Source organism: Giraffa tippelskirchi, chromosome 8, assembly GCF_054371585.1.
Source record: "Giraffa tippelskirchi isolate mGirTip1 chromosome 8, T2T-mGirTip1v1.2.pri, whole genome shotgun sequence".
Taxonomy (NCBI): domain Eukaryota; kingdom Metazoa; phylum Chordata; class Mammalia; order Artiodactyla; family Giraffidae; genus Giraffa; species Giraffa tippelskirchi.
Genome location: NC_137282.1, coordinates 151,308,212 through 151,323,931, shown reverse-complemented (window position 1 = coordinate 151,323,931; position 15,720 = coordinate 151,308,212). Strand labels below are relative to the sequence as shown.

General features: G+C 39.1%; 1 protein-coding gene across 1 annotated transcript in view; it reads left to right on the top strand.

Moving 5' to 3' along the window:
• LOC145516678 (uncharacterized) overlaps positions 1-3,483 on the top strand; it is a 744,489-nt gene extending 741,006 nt beyond the window's left edge. The window contains exon 4 of the transcript XR_014061659.1: positions 243-3,483. The gene's annotated coding sequence lies outside the window, so the exon portion shown is untranslated. The remainder of the gene's footprint in view (positions 1-242) is intronic.
• Positions 3,484-15,720: the final 12,237 nt, after the last annotated feature.

Here is a 15,720-nt window from a genome sequence, read left to right as displayed (position 1 = left end):
AAGTTATTTTCCTATGCAATCTCTCTGTTCTGTTAAATACCATGAGAGTTTGTAATGGGTCAACTTGGGTAAGTTGGAACTTCATTTCCTAGATGGCTCTTCCATGTGTGGTTCTGAGTTAAAGTTGGCCCAAGGAGTAACTGGGCTTCCTGGTGGCTCAGCGGCAAAGAATTCTCCTGCCAATGCAGGAGACATAAGAGACATGGGTTTGATCCCTGGGTCAGGAAGATCCCCTGAAGAAGGAAATGGCAACCCACTCCAGTATTCTTGCCTGGACAATCACGTGGACAGAGGAGCCTGGTGAGCTACAGTCCATGGGGTTCCAAAGAGTTGGACACAACTTATTGACTAAACAACCATGACAAGGAGGAATTCACAAGAGATTTGGAAGCAGAAGTGAAACAGCAGCCATTGCTCCCCGGAGGTCACCATGATTAGACGTGGTGATAGAAGATGCAGAGATGCTGGCAGGTTGCAACACATCCTCACTCCTCCACTCTGCGTCTCATGAGTCTATGGAGCTGACCCTGTTGACCAGCGGAAGCCTGAGTCGACCACCAGACACTAGGCAGGAAACCCACAGAGGAGGCTACTACACAGAGGCACAGCCCCCCAATGCCCTCCACAACCTTCCCCTTCCCCATCCACCTGGGTGACCGGCTGCACTTGGCTTCTGACTCACAGCTGCTCCAGTTCCCACGTGGACCTCCACCTCTCCCCACATCGTGGGCACTCTAATTCCTATAATAAATCCCTTACCTCCTAACGCACAGTGGTTGAGCTTCCCTGACTGATGCAAGCATATACTATAGACATCCCAAGTGACAAAGAAAGCATGAAAATTGATTCTCCAGTATATATATATTTGATTTCCTTATGGGAACATTGGATTGTAATACAAAGTGTCTGTTGTTCATCAGTTCTGTTTTTAGAACATCCTAGACTGTTGTTCTTGAAATCCTTAATACTAAAGAAGGCTTGGGAATGAACCATACATGGACAGCTAGATTGTCTAAAACGCATTAAAGTTACTCAGGTTTCTCATGGACTATTCCCTCTGAGGAAGAAGAACCTGTTTCCACAGCCAGGGAAACAGGCCTAGCTGGTGTAGTTTTCTCTTTCAGCCAGCCAGTTTCTCTGCAGATTTAATAAACAGCATTCAAAAGGGGTATAAAAGTGTCTGCTCAACAGCCTGCAGTCTGTTATTTGTGGAAGTGCCTGTGGATTCACGGACCCATTTCCAAAGGAGTGGATTATCATCTCGTGATAACTCATAGCACAGCACAGGGTAATACAGTTCTGTGGGCAAACAAAAAGCCATTCTCTTTTGGTGACAAAAGATGAAGCTAGTTATTAGCAATTCGATACAAAAGAAGTAAAAAAGACTGGAAATGAGGAGTCAAGCCAAGTTTGGCATCTATTATTCACACAAAACCTTCTAGTAATGACAACTACCCAAATCACAGAAAAATCCTATTCAGAGGATCCATTTTCTTGCTTTGCTCTCAAAAGTGTAGATGATAGATAAACTTCCAGTGACTGTCAAAATTAAAATCAAATCAATTTTAATGAAAGAAAACAGACTATTTCTGTTTGTTGGTTCCCGAGAAAATGTGTGATGTTGAATTTCTGAAATCTTTAGTTTATCATTCCACCCTGAAAAGAATCTATTTTTACAAACAATACTTCTCTATATTATTGACATCCTTGTTTAAAATTCTAAAAAATCGTGCATCAGCTTAAATGTTCAGCACTATTTATGGACTCCATTCTACTGAGTTTTTCCCAGAGATATTTTTTTCTATATTATCTCATAGTTGCAGGCTTCATCAAAGGTCATCAGATCCACTGATTTTTGTCAAATATTCCCATGTTATTTCATCTGATAAATTATAATTTGTGATTGGCCTTTGGAAATTTCAAAGGATAGCAAACAATAGACATATTTTCCAAAATAAAGAACAATTGCAAATAAAAAGTAAACTCAAAACTCAAACAAACAAAAATCAAAAGGAAAATATTAGCAAGTTCACAATTCAGAAGGCTTAATCTCATTTAATAATTTTGCTGAGTTTCTTTTTATTTATCTTTCAAATGAACATGAAACCCAATTCTCATTTCCATAAAGGCTAACACAAGGGGAACATCAAGAGCACAATGTGACAATTTCCAACTGAAGTTAATATTTGAGACATGAATTTATCTCATAACACAGGGATCACACACTGTGCATAAACCTGAAAAACCAAAGCCAACCATGACTATTAGCTAGATGTTATTTTAGTATTCTATTAAAACAGTATTTGTGCTTAATTATATGACACTACTACTACTAACAGTTCTTAAGGGCATGAGAATATAATGCATTTCTCTGTTCTTTAAAATATGTTGAAAATGAAACAATAGGATCAATTGGAATTGGATGGCTGAAACTTCCCTTTATTAGATATTTCTTATACAGCTAATCTGAAGCCTCAGAAGCATTTTATTCGGTATCAGTTTATTATTTAGGCTAGTACAACTCCAAGGCCAATAGTCTAATACCTTCATACTTCCACAGTATATAAGTAACCAGCATGGTTTTTAATCACGTGAAAGGCAGTCAGTATACATATTGACTAAAAGAGAGAATGAGAGAGATGAAGCAACCAAAATAAACCAATTTGTCTAACACCTCACACTGTACTGAACCATCTCAACGCCTTAAGTTTTTTCAAGGGTTTGTGCCATGTTTATGGATAACAACATTCTATGCCTAAATTTCCTCTTTCCCTGAAGCTTCAGACAACAGATGCTGAGCACATGGCTTACATTAAAGATGTAGCAAAATGCTTGACTAAAAGTATGTCTGAATCAGCTGTTTTATAATAGAAATAATTTATGAGTAAATATCTACTCTAATGTATGTGTAATAAAAATATATTTTTATGTGTTAGGAGCCTTCCAAGAGCATCAGTGCTAGTGATTTAAAGACTTTGGGCTTTGGAAAGCTTCTATAAATCTTCAAGAATGACACCAGCTCTTCAGTAGGAAAATGGGCAGAGAGCATCCATTAATGGATCAGTTGCTAGGAGGTGAAAAACACAATATAGTTCTCCTATCATTTTCTGTGTAGAAGGTACATATAAAAGTAAACATTTTTCCCAGTAATCAAAATGACACCAAAAATCATGATACAATCATTGAATAAGAAAATAGAAAAGTTTTTCATTTTTCTTTCCTTTAATTTTCTTTCTTTTTTTTCTTGGTAGAGAGAAATTTATATGATTTAAATTTCCTGGACAATCACTTAGCAGCACAAACCCAAAGTTTTTAAATGTCCGTATTTGATGTGAAAACGGACATTCTAGTACACTGTTAGTAGGGAGTATAACTTGTAAAACTTTCCAAAGGACTCTTTGGAAGTAAATTTTAGCCCTTAAAATGTTTAGATCTCTTGCCTGAGCATTTCCACTTATAGAAGTTCATCTAAAAAAAAAAAAATCTCATAGATGTGTGTACATCATACACGTGGAGAAAACAGCATAACAATCTCAACTTCTGTCAGTAAAGAAGGTGCTGAACTATTGTTGCTTGTTGTTCAGTCACTCAGTCACGTCTGACTCTGTGACCCCATGGACTGGAGCATGCCAGGTTCCTCTCTTCATGGAATTCTCCAGGCAAGAATACTGGAGCAGGTAGCCATTTCCTTCTCCAAGGGATCTTCCTGACCCAGAGATCAAACCCACGTCTCCTGCATTTGCAGGTGAGTACTTTACCATTAAGCAGTTCATCCACACAATGGAATAGTAGGCAGGCATTACAAAAATGAGATATAACTACACTGGTGGGAAAGTTGTCCAATACATGATGGCAGATAGAAAAATAAAAAGTAAATTACATAACAGTAAGCTAAATATTGTCTATTTTTTAAATTTAATATTTTTAACAATATATAGTAGTATTTCTTTCCCATAGCATTTTAAACTTTAGAAAATTTATATCTTATTTATGATCCAGAGAAAAATATATGTGTGTGAATGTGGAGGTTTTTGGCTCAGAAATTTCATTTCTAGAAATTTTTCTTGATACTGGATAATGTGTTCCTAATACAAAGAATGATTTAAGTAGGGGATGGGTTGAATACTGTATGCATACATACTACTAAATTCATTCAGTAAATAAAAAAACTATTTAAAGGTAAATTTTTAATTAAAATGTCTATAATAGATTTTAAATTTTAGATGGATTATAAACTTCATTTATGGTATAATCTCACTTTGGCAAACAACTTTTAAAAATGTTTCTCATGTTTGTAAGCAAATTATATAAATGAACACAAAAGTATACACATACATACCCAAAGAAAAATGTCTGGCAGATGTTAACAGTGGTTAATTTTGTATTGTTTATGAGTGTTTTTTGTCTTTACATTTAATCATAATTCTGTTTTTTTCCCCAGAAGGCAGTATAGCTTGAAAAGATATCTTTTTAAAAAACATATGTATAAAACTGACACAGTAGTAAAATACATTGTCTTTGTCCGAGAAACAAAAGGTTCAGACTTATTATGATCATCAAAGAAATATTAATTTAAAACAATAATAAACTGGCAAACACTTTTAAGAGATCATTCACTGGAGGCAAGAAGTAAGAGATGGTTCCTTCATTGTTTGTGAGGGATATGTTGGTGTGGCATTTTTAGAAAACAATTCAGCATTAGTTAAGACCCTTTAAAATGCTCCTAATTTGGGCCAGTAACTCAGCTTTTAAGAAAATACATTAAGAAAATAATTAGAATTGTACGTAAAAATGTGTGTCATTTGGCTGCTTATCTGAAAAATCAGGGAAAAAAGCCAACTATTCAATCACAAGGAAAATAATTAAACCATATTAATAATCATGTCTGAAGTATTGTGAAGCCATTTAATATTACAATTTCAAATAAATTCGAGAGCAATCATGTGACAGCATGAAGTGGAAAGAAAAAAGAACCAGGATGCCAACTGATATAAATAGCATAATTTCAAAGAGGAAAATACTAAGAGAAAATATATAAATGTAATACTTTCTCACTCTTTTTGCAGGAGAATCACAAGTGATTTATTTGCATGTTCATCTTCATACTTCTGTTTTTAAAAATTGTATCTTTGAAAACTACTCAAACATCTGTTGAGTAAGCTGCTGCTGCTGCTGCTGCTGCTGCTGCTGCTGCTAAGTAAGAGGCATGGACAAATACAACTAGCATGTGATGCAAGTTTCAAAAATCAGACAGGTGGGGGGATGCGATGAGCACCTCACATATTTATAGAGGAGTTGCAGAGGGCAGGATCTCTGGATCAAGTAGGAAGAAGCTGAAATTTATCACCGAAGTTTACAGCCTGCTCAGTGGTTCTCAAAGCGTGGTCCATAGAGCACCAGGAGTATCAACACCATGGAAGGACTTAGAAATACAAATTTTCAGGCACCATTCCAGACTTATTAAATCAGATGTTCTGAGGATGGGGCCCAGCAACCTGTGTTTCAACAAGCTTCACTGAGAATTCTAAGGCACATTGAAGTTTGGGAACCACAGTTCTGGCAGATGCAAGAAAATCTCCAGTCCTCAGAGGCCATTCCCCGGGAACTATGCATATCCTAACTGGTTTGGGCTGCACACACTGAAGCCAGAGGACCTGAAAGGAAGTCTGGGATCATCGATGGTGGCCGATCCTGCCAAAAATGCCATAACCTCCAATGGTTTTGAAACCACAGGCAGAAGAAGGTGTGTTTACTTCTCATGTTTGCAAAGCCTTGGTTCTGAAAAGGACTTTAGAAGTGGTCTGATCTTCACATATTTAAAGATGAGAAAAAGACACTCAGCAAGATGAAGTGATTGGATGGGGTCCCACTGTCAGAATCTGACCAATGTCAGCTATCAGCCCACCAGTTCACAACACGCTGTATTGTCTACCAAGCCAAAGTCCTAAGGAGAGTTTTTCAAGTTTATTCTGGAAAAAAGTCAATATTCTTTTATATCCTAAACAAACAAAAGTAGGAGCTTTTATTCCACTTAATAATATCTCCAATGTACCTTCCAGGCCTGCCATCAAACATCTGTCTTTTTTGGATAGCCGTGGGAAATTATCTACTAGAAGCAGAGCTAAACAGATTCTGTGAGTTGGGAGGAAGATTGGAGGCCAAATAACTCATAGTTTAGGAGGCTAAAATACATAGAGATTAGTAAATGATATTATTACTTTAAAATTGTGAGTCCTGGAGGATCTTGTTATTCCTTACACGGTCATCTGCGGAGACAGCCTGTGTATCACCTGGGAGCTTGTTAGCAATGCAAACTCTCAAGCCCCACCCAGAGCAACTGTGTCAGAATCTATGTTTTAACAAGATCTCTGTGTGATTTTTATGCACATTGACCTCTGAGAAATAGTGCTCTAGGAGGTTCCCATTTACCTTTAATGATAGGAAATTTATAATTTCTTTGGGGAAAATATGGTGCATTTCAATAGAACTGGCAAAGTTCTTAACAAGGGCATTAATATCCAAAAGGAAAAAGTATCAGGGGGTCTGATGTGCATATAATCATATGCAGATTTGGAAGACATTACAGAAAGAGAGCAGAACTTAGTCACTGGGAAATGGAAGAGTTAGGGTTATCTGGTCAACAAGCAACAGAGTAACAAATCAATCTGTCCTGCACGATAATAACATTTGTTGAGTCATACAGGTAGAAGTCCAGGGTAGGATAGGATCCAGATATTATATAATCGACAACTCAACTGTGTTGAGTTGAGGTTCAGAGCTTCCCTGGTGGTCCAGTGGTTAAGAATCCACCCATCAATACAGGAGACATGGGTGAGATCCCTGGTCTGGGAAGATCCCACATGCCGCGGAGCAACTAAGCCCGTGGGCCACAACTATTGAGCCTGTGCGCTAGAGACTGGGAGCCGCAACGACTGACCCCACGTACCACAACTACGGAAGCCCGCATGCCCTAGAGCTTGTACTCTGCAACAAGAGAAGCCACCTCAATGAGAAGCCCAAACACCATAACTTGAGAGTACCCCCTGCCAGCTGCAAGTAGAGAAAAGCCTGTACAGCAATGAAGATCCAGCACAGTCAAAAATAAATACATTTTTTTTAAAAGAATTGAGATACTTTTAGTCTCTCCACTTCCTAGACTGCAGGATCAGGGTTACACTAAGATGGGTGTCCTCATATTTTCAAGATGACTGTAAACAGAGGCTATATGAATTTTTGTTTATATTCAGTGGGAGAGAGAAAGAAAATGTCTCCCCCAAGTACAGTTTATAGTAAGAGTGAACATATATGGGCAGACCTCAGAGATACTACAAGTTTGGTTTTAGACTACTGCAATAAAGCAAATATTGCAATAAAGCAAGTCACTTGAATTTCTTGGTTCCCAGTGCATGTACAAATTATATTTTTCACTATATTGTAGTCTTTAAATGTGCAATAGCATTATGTCTTAAAAAATAATGTACATAGTTTAATTAAAAAATGTGTGCTTGCATGCTAAGTCACTTCAGTCATGTCCAGCTCTTTGCAATCTGATGGACTATATAGCCCACCAGGCTCCTCTTTCCATGGGATTCTCCAGGCAAGAATATTGGAATGGGTTGCCGTGCCCTCCTCCAGAGGATCTTCCCAACCCAGGGATGGAACCCATGTCTCTGGCATCTCCTGCATTGGCAGGCAGGTTCTTTACCACTAGCGCCACCTGGGAAGCCAAATTAAAAAATACTTAATTGCTGAAAAATGCGAGCCATCATCTGAGCCTTCAGTAAGTTATAATAGTAACATCAAAGATGACTGATCACAGATACCATGACAAACAGCATAATAACGAAAAGTCTGAAATACTGTGAGATTACCAAAATGGGATGCAGAGATACCACAAATTAGGCCACATGCCTACCTTTTGGACTTGTAAATAGCAACCAGGGGAATATCATTATAAAATTGACCTAGACTAAAATTGAATCCCATTCTACAACTGGAAACAGGGTGGATAGATGACTTTTAAAAATGGGAGAGGATTGCTATTAGGAAAGAAGGGAAGAAAAAAAAAAGGAAGGGAGTTAGGTAGTGGGCATGCAACTGACAGTGTCAATTAAAAAATGCATTGACAGAAGCCACTGGGACTACAAGTTCAGATGGAGCATCGCTGTTCAGTCTTCACAGCACGATAAGTAAGACAGGTGACCCCAGGCAGTGATGATGCTCTGTGCTAATCACTAACACCTCGGTTACCTCTGTTGCTTCATTAGGTATAATTTTTGGTGTTGAAATGGTCTTTCGTTCTGGAAAAGACTGTAATAGTAGGTGGAGGATGCATTTCTTTTCTTACTGCAAATGTAAAAGCTAGCCACCCAATGTGAGCTGTTCACGTTTATGCTTGTAATTCCTTTGACTGCTGACATTTCAGTCTGGGCACAATCTTATAGGGCTTGATGATAATTTGATCTTGTCTCAAATAAAGTGTTTAACATTATTATTGTGAAACTTTTTCCAAATAATAAAAGCACTACTGACAGCAATATTAAAGAGGTTTCAAAAGTGAAAAATAAAGCATGTCAACTTCCTGCCACTAACATAGTAAGTAATTTCACCTTGGGGATATTCTCTACCAGGCTTTGCTCACAAGCATACATATTTTAACACATATGTAATCATGGCATAACTGTAATTTTGAGTTCTGTTTTATCATTTTAGCACCATATTGTAAACATTTCAATTCGCATGCCATTCCCACAAGCAGTGCTCAGGTGAAAGACGTCAAAGAAATGAAACCCCTTAAAGAACCAACAGCGACATGAAAATTTTCTGTTCAAATTGATACATTCCAAATCATTACAGAATTGGAGAAATAGTCCCTTTTGCTTTAACTCTAGCTTTTATTGACAATCCAAAATCAGTAATCATAGACTAAAGCCCCTAAAAAATATGGCACTGATTATCAAAGAGAAGATGCGAGAAGCAAGTGACAAATGAGCCTTTTGGCTAAAAACAAAATTTTCCTCATTTTTTGCTCTTATTAGGGATTCTGTGATTACAACTCACTCCGCTGTTTGGCAATGTCTCATGGATCTGTAGAAAGATTTGACATCTAATGATAAATTCATGTACGTGTCCATACATATCACTTTTAAATGGAAAAAAGAAATTGCTAAATGACTCTGTCCAGTCACTAGATGGCCTTGGGGAGAGATAAGCAATAATCAGGGACTTGAGGTTTCTTTCTGTGCTCACAGGAGGTCAGAGCGCATTTCCACCAGGACATACATGGAGGAAAGAGCCTAATGTACCAGGTGGGGACTCGGCTCCCAAGTTCCTGAGGCTCATCCGTCTACCCCACAGAAGAATCTTCCGCCAGTCGACTGTGAGCTCCCAAATCAGATGTGAGGGTTTTATTCTTTCCTGCACTCCAGACTCCTAGCATAGTTCCAGGCTCAATAAATATTGACTGAGTGTCTAAACTAATCATGAGATAAATTCCATGGTATTTTTAAAGACAACAGTGTTCATGGCATTGTTTCTTTTAAAACTGTGCTCTCTATTTACTCAACCTCTCCAAGATGCTTCCTTCATAAAAGGGCATATTTAATAAACTGCCTCTCTGATTCAGCGGGGCAATTTGTTAGAAGAACACGCTCGTGTGCGTGCGCAGTTGCTCAGTCGTGTCCAACTTTTTGTAACCCTTTGGACGTTGCCTGCCAGGCTCCTTTGTCCATGGATTTTTCAGGTAAGAATACTGAAGTGGGTTGCCATTTCCCTCGTTCAAGAGATCTTCCCAGCCCAGGGATCGAACCCACATTTCCTGCATTGGCAGGCAGACCCTTTACCACCTGAGCCACCAGAGAAGCCCTGAGAACACACTGGGACCCCATAAATTGCCCCTCTGCTTTTGCAACGCAAGTTTCAATGCACCTACTTACAGGCATCATAAACCCCCAAGTATGCTTGGTGCGTCATCAGGGAACTGGACCATTGTTTCAAGACTAACTAGTCTGGATTAAGTGTTGTGTGGTAGGAATGAGGGGAATATTTCCTGGGAATCAGTCACTTCCCTACATTTATGATGAGCAAATCTATAGGTACAACCTTTCTGAGGAAGCGGGCAATTTGCACAAAAATATTTGGGCACAAAAATTCCACTTCCAGGAATTCATTCTCAAGAAATATTTGAGGAGTGACATAAGATGTTTTAAATAACAATTTTGGTACCAGAATGTGCATGTCTTCACTTGTGAAAATATGAAGAGCATTTTTTAATACAAGCCAGATCCTGAGCTTTCTACAGTCACAGGACTTTGATGGGATGAAGCCTGTGCCTTTTCCATCCTAAAGGGGATGCAACTGTATATTGGCCCGTATCTGTTAAGTATGGTTTATGAAGCCTAAAATAATTACAATCTGGTCCTTTTCAGAAAAAAGTTTGTCAATCCCTGCCTAGAGGAGTACATTTTGTGTATAAAACAGTGGTTTATTTTTTGTAGAGAGTAAGCACCCTAAGGATTTTACTCCTTTTGTCCCCAGAGTGAAGCCCTATAGGAGGAAATGCATAAAAAAAGGAGGAAAATCCTACAGTCCTGTTCTGAACTCTGATCATCCCACAGGGTCCACACGGTCATTGACTCAGGAGGTAGAGTTCTCCTGGTCAACAAGCCTCTTTTACTCTGCATGTACCATCTTTGGCAATTATATCTGCATCAGGCAATTAAGTTAAGCCATGCCAGTTACATCAGATATGGGACCACAGTCAAGAAAATCCTCAAGGACTTCCCAGGTCCATGGGGAAGAAAAAGACTTTCAAAGAAATCCAGGTAGTTAAAACATTGCCATATGAAAAATTCTCAAGACCCACAGGGATTTCACCAGCTTCAAATGGTTTGGGGGTCACAATGTCTACTTTTCTCTATTGTATTCTTCTCTCTTTATTCTCACTTTTCCCATTTTCCACCCATTGTCTCTCTTTCTCAGGGTGCTGTTTTCCCCATAATTATCCTCACCAGTGCATCTCCCCAAAGTCCATTCCTACGTTTCACTTTCCCACATGTTGCATGATAGTAACTCCCCTACATACAAACCTTCAAGTTGCCAACTTTCAAAGTGCAAACACGCGTTCGTATGATCAACCACGGAAGTTAGTTCAAGTGTCTGGAGTACACAGTCACGTGCGTGCATCCTCTACAAGTGGTTGTGCGTTTATGTACTTAACTGTATGGAACTGCATAGAGTACAGTAGTACAGTACCTTTCTTCCAAGCCCAGGACGTCTGGAGGCAAGCATAAAAGCAGTGATGTAGCTCATACTGCTAAGATGCACCAGGCGGTAACAACGGACACAAAAGTCAAAATAATTAACAGAGTGGAGCAAGGCAATAAGATGGTAGGCATCGCTCATTCTTATAACAAAGAGCTTACTAATGAAGACCTGATGGAACTGGAGGCCCAGAGATAGGACAAAGAGAGACAAGAGGAAGAAGAAGTAACTGAAGAACCAATGGGATTCACAATGCAGGAAATGGCAAGAGGATTTTCTTTATTAGAGGAAGGACTGTTAGTTTTTGAGACACAGGATCCGAACATAGAACAGAGGTTGCAGCAGCCATTCAGAATGCAATCCAGTGCTACTCTGTCATCTATGATGAGAAAAAAGAAGAGATCTACTACCCAGACATCCCTGGATCATTTTTACAAGAGGGTAGATAGAACTGAATCCAGCAAGGAAGGAACCAGAACCTGGGCCATCAACATCAGGCGTGAGTGAAATTGCAGCATTCCCTCCATCTCCTATTGCTGACGACCCTTCAGCTCTACCATCTCCACTTCCTCCCCCTTATCCAGTTAGTAACTCTTCTTGCCTGTTCACTCAATGCCAGCCCCTGTTTGCCAGCCATTGTACTACTATACTTTTCAAGGTACTGTAAGATTAAAAATGTTACTTTTTTGTATTATTTGTATGAAAAGCATGATGAACTTATTACAGCACAGTACTATATAGCCAATTGTGTTAGTTGGGTACCTAGACTAACTTTGTTGGACTTACCAACAAATTGGACTTATGAACATGCTCTCAGAACGGAACTCATTCATAAGTAAAGGATACTGTATTTTACTTTCCCCACACAACTTTGATCTCCAGACACAATTATAAAAATTAGTGAATCAGAAAAATAGAACAACCAGGTTCTATTCCAGACTTTGCCACTCTCTAGCTTGGTATCTTAGGGATGTCTTTTTATTCTGTGGGTGTTCATATTAACCTGCAACTGAGTAGACTGACCCAAAATCTCTAAGACAAAAAGTTGTAGGTAAGATAAAATAAAAGCTTATTTGTTTCTCCATAAGAAAAGTAACAAGTAACAGGTGTTTTAGAAGCTATGCGTGCAACATTTCACAGCAATGCACCAGATGTCTATAGCCAGATTATCTGCAGAGCTGCCAAGAAGATGCACAAAGACATCTCCGTTAAGGACTACAAACCACACACTAATCTCTTCTAGCCATATTGCCAGACATGCTTCTAGAGCCAAGAAAACTGAGTCTGACTTAACCAACGAGTCCTATTTTCTAAGAAAATATATTCTGTAGACTATGAAAGTAGATAATTTTATATAATTATTTAATATTACATATAATTCTAAAATATGCCAAATCAATTATATACTATTTGTTTTCATTTTGTCCCATATCTGGCAACTGAGAGTCATCCCCATCCACTGTCAAGGTAGATACCCACTCCAGTACTCTTGCCTGAAAAATCCCATGGACGGGAGAGCCTGGCAGGCTGCAGTCCATGGGGTCGCGAAGAGTCGGACACGACTGAGCGACTTCACTTTCACTTTTCACTTTCATGCATTGGAGAAGGCAATGGCAACCCACTCCAGTATTCTTGCCTGGAGAATCCCAGGGACAGGGGAGCCTGGTGGGCTGCCATCTATGGGGTCGCACAGAGTTGGACACGACTGAAGCAACTTAGCAGCAGCAGCAGCAGCAGCAGCAGCAGCCAGCTTCCTGAAGTCCAGCCAGGGCTTAACTCAATGACTGCCAATTAGTTGGAGAGAAGTTCAGATAATGGCTTCTCTCTCCCATGAAAAACATCTGTCAAAGTGAATCGTATCAAAGGTAACAGAATGTTTGTGTAATACTGAAATTCCATAGTGAAACAACCTTATGCTCCCTGAGTTTCAAGGACCCCTCATTCCTTTTATTCACTACTGGGAGAATGGAAAAGAATTTATTTTGTACCTGGAGACGTTGAAGGTAATACAGGACTGGACTATGGTGCTGGCAGTGGAAATATAAAGGAAAAGACAGAAGTGAGAGAAGCTGGGAATGAAAATATGTTAAGGACCTACTTGTCATCTAAATCTCAAGAGCAAAGAAGATAAATATTCCAGTGATGATGCAATCTTTCCAGCTTGAATGACTGAATGCTTTATTCCACTGGCAGATAGGGAAGGGAACAGGAGATCAAGCATAGAAAGAATTTAGAAACTATTATTTTAAAAGTAAAATAAAGAACCAAGTAAACATTAAGTTGTGTTTTTTAATTAATGTGGGAGTGGTAGGAAATGAATGGACAGATTTTATAACTTTCCTACGTTATTAAAAATTTTCCTTTCTGACTCCTACTGTGAAACTACCCTGAAACTCCAATACTTTGGCCACCTGGTGCAAAGGGCTGACTCATTTGAAAAGACCCTGATGCTGGGAAAGATTGAGGGCAGGAGGAGAAGGGGAAGACAGAGGATGAGATGGTTGGGTGGCATCACCAGCTCAATGGACATGAGTTTTGGTAAATTCAGGAGTTGGTGATGGACAGGGAGGCCTGGTGTGCTGTGGTTCGTGGGGTTGCAAAGAGTTGGACACAACTGAGAGACTGAACTGAACTGAAGATCTTGTATTAAATTTAAGTTGATGTCTACAACTGTCTATGGGATTTCCCAGGCAAGAACATTGGAGTGGGTTGTCATTTCCTACTCCAAAGTGACATTTAAAAAGCAAAGTAACAGGGAACTCAACTCGGTGCTCTGTGATGACCTAGCAGGGTGGGATGGTGGTGGGGAGGGAGGGTCAATAGAGAGGGAATATATGTATACTTATAGCTGATTCACACTGTCGTACAGCAGAAACTAACACAACATTGTAAACAATTATCTTTCAAGAAATTAATAAATAAAAAGAAAATTACTTTGTGGGTCAATCGAGATTGAAACCCCCTGAAATTCACAGAAATAATAAGGATATTTTTATCCTGTTATGAGGAGGAGTATCAAGTTGCCATACTTAGGCATTTAAATGAAGCATGATTGTCAAAATCTAGAGAATCGGCTGACTCTTAGACAAAAACACTTTGACAATTTGTGTTTTCACTTTTGTGATCAATACTGGCAACAGATGCCTGTTCTGGGCTTATCTGATGTCATTTGAGGGTTATCATGGAATTCCTCTCTGCTTAAAATTATCTCCCTACACTTCCTGAATGCTATAAATCAGAGATTAATTTGGGGCTATCAATTATTCCCACATTGGTATAAAAATTAGTTCAAACAAGTTGCCCTTCCTTTTAGAAGCTATCTGAGACTACATGAGAATTTTGATGGGAGGAAAGAGGAGAAAGAAAAGAGAAGTTGGGGTTTCCGTGGTAGCTGAGTGGTGAAGAATTTACCTACCAATGCAGGGGACAGGGGTTTGGTCCCTGGTCTGGGAAGATCCCACATGCCTCGGGGTAACTGAGCCCATGGGCCAAAACTACTGAGCCCACAAGCTCTAGAGCCCATGCTCTGCAACAAGAGCTGCCACCACCGTGAGAAGCCTGAACATCAATAACTCCGCTTGCCACAGCTAGAGAAAGCCCATGCAAAGCAATGAAGAAGATCCAGCACAGCTAAAAATAAATAAATTCTTTTTTTAATTTTTAAAAAAGGAAAGAGTAGCCAGGAGATGCAGACCCCATCCAAGGCAAAGAGAAGGTTTTGAGTCTATCCAGTGGCACTGATGCCATGGTACTGGAGGTGACAGGGAGAGTAAGAAAAGGCAAAACTGATCAAGTGACAAAGATCATTCCACTTATTTAGAATTTTTGCCTAGATTCAGATTTGTCTCAAACTATCTATTACCTGTCTTAAAAAAAAAAAAAAAAGAATCTTTGCCACTCTCTAGTTTTCCAAGGTCATCCTTAACTGTTTGTTTTAGCTGTCTGATCTCTTTTTCTTCCCTTCTCTAGATGTGGAAACAAGCAGGAAAATGGTTAAATTTAAGCCATAGGAAAAGAAAGTGATACTTATAGTGTGAGTCATCAGCTACTTGGCATTATGATGCCTCAGTCTTAGAATCTGACCACATTTTTCCTGGAAGCTAGTTTCTGTTTAGTTTCATAGACAATCCATCCATAGACTGTGAACTCTTCAATAATTACATTCAGAGGATGGGCTCTGAGACTCATCCAAGAAGGAGAGGGTCACATTGTCTTCAGAGTTTAAATTCTCACCTCAGCTATTTATTTGCTCTGAATAAAGTCTGTAGGATTAGAAAAGAAACCACTCACTTTCTCCCAAAGAAGCTTTTCTGCTACAGCGATATGTCTGAGCCCTTGTCTTGAATTTTAATGGTTATTAATCTCTCGATGATTGTCTGTGTTGGTCCCAATCCTCTCCATGGGGAAAAGAAAGTTAAAAAATGTTAAGCAATGATAAAGCTACTGCTAGAACAGGTG